This window comes from Austrofundulus limnaeus, unplaced genomic scaffold (assembly GCF_001266775.1).
Source record: "Austrofundulus limnaeus strain Quisiro unplaced genomic scaffold, Austrofundulus_limnaeus-1.0 Scaffold111, whole genome shotgun sequence".
Lineage (NCBI taxonomy): Eukaryota > Metazoa > Chordata > Actinopteri > Cyprinodontiformes > Rivulidae > Austrofundulus > Austrofundulus limnaeus.
This window is the reverse complement of record NW_013952513.1, coordinates 346,423-348,295: the sequence shown is the minus strand read 5'-3', so window position 1 is coordinate 348,295 and position 1,873 is coordinate 346,423. Positions and strand designations below refer to the sequence as shown.

The 1,873-nt window shown below is 41.7% G+C and overlaps 1 protein-coding gene across 6 annotated transcripts in view; it reads left to right on the top strand.

The window, feature by feature from the left end:
• Positions 1–1,873, top strand: part of tle2b (TLE family member 2, transcriptional corepressor b) — a gene marked incomplete at its 3' end in the record, with an annotated part of 117,703 nt that overhangs the window by 110,701 nt on the left and 5,129 nt on the right.

The window sequence follows — 1,873 nt, the reverse complement described above, 5'->3', positions numbered from 1 at the left end:
TTATTAGTAAACACCTTCTCATATGTAACAATTATTAGTAAACACCTTATATATGTAACAATTATTAGTAAACACCTTCTCATATGTAACAATTATTAGTAAACACCTTATATATGTAACAATTATTAGTAAACACCTTATATATGTAACAACTCTTAGTAAACCCCTCATATATGTAACAACTCTTAGTAAACCCCTCATATGTAACAATTATTAGTAAACACCTTATATATGTAACAATTATTAGTAAACACCTTATATATATATAACAACTCTTATTAAAACCCTCATATATGTAACAGTTATTAGTAAATGCCTCACATATGTAACAATTCTTTGTAAACACCTTATATATGTAACAATTAGTGAACATGTCATATGTAACAATTCGTAGTATGTGTATGTGTGTGTGTGTGTGTGTGTATATATATACTGTATATACACATTTACTTATTTATTTATTTATATACTTTATATTTTAGAGAAAATTAAAGTGCATCTTAAATGTTTGATTACAACATTCATGGAGAAAGGTGATATTTCTGATTATCCCACTGTGATTTTACTCTGAAATTGCAGGACATGTTCGGATTAGAAAAGTGGCTTTTTTTCTTGGTGTCAGACTAAATTCCATTCATTTTGGAAATCATGCAACATTTCTGATGTTCCCAGCAGCTCAGAAACATTTGCTCCTTTTTTCTTCTTTGGCACCTTAAGAGTTGTGATGTTTTGCTTCTTTTCTGCAGAGAAGCAATCCATTGCTGTGCTGCTAATTAGAAATCATAAAACAGCCCTGGCTTCCAGCCGCTATARTATTGATCAGCCATTAGCAGTGCCACACCAGATCTGCCCTCTAACACAATCTGTCATTATGTATTCACCACCACAGCTACTCTGAGTTCAGTAATTGCCTGATTTCGAGAAATATTACCAGAGTGTCAAAAAGTGACGTCAGACTTCGGGACTTTACTCTAACGTCTGTGTGATTGTTTTTGAATCTTCCACACATGGATTGATAGATTTTTTTTTTAATTTTATTTTACAGCTTGTTTCAGCAGCCCTGTTTCATCCCCAAGATTCCGTTTTATTCAGATTCTCTGCCTTCTGTCTCCGTCTCAGTGCCTACTCGTTCCACGTGAGCGCCGACGGTCAGATGCAGCCGGTGCCGTTTCCCCCCGACGCCCTGCTCGGTCCGGGAATCCCGCGTCACGCCCGTCAGATCCACACATTGAGCCACGGCGAGGTGGTGTGCGCCGTCACCATCAGCACCTCCACGCGCCACGTTTACACCGGAGGCAAGGGCTGCGTCAAGGTGTGGGACATCAGCCAACCAGGAAGCAAGAGTCCCATGGCCCAGCTGGACTGTCTGGTGAGACGGGTCGGAGCCCGGAGGCTGTCGTTTCCTAACCGGAGACGCTAATCTTATAATCGAGTTCTTTGTTTCTGTCTTCCTGGTCCGATCAGAACAGGGATAACTACATCCGCTCTTGCAAGCTGCTCTCTGACGGGCGAACCCTGATCGTCGGCGGCGAGGCCAGCACGCTGTCCATCTGGGATTTGGCCACGCCCACACCACGCATCAAGGCGGAGCTAACGTCGTCCGCTCCGGCCTGCTACGCCCTGGCCATCTCTCCCGACAACAAGGTCTGCTTCTCCTGCTGCAGCGACGGAAACATCGTGGTCTGGGACCTCCACAACCAGACGCTGGTCAGGTGAGAGGACAACAAATCATAAAAGTGGAGGGAAATAAAACGAGCAACAGTAGATGAAATATGAACAAAGAGAAGAACAAACTTATAACCAAAATACTGAGGATTTGGGAAGTATGTATGTATGTATGTATGTATGTATGTATGTATGTATGTATGTATGT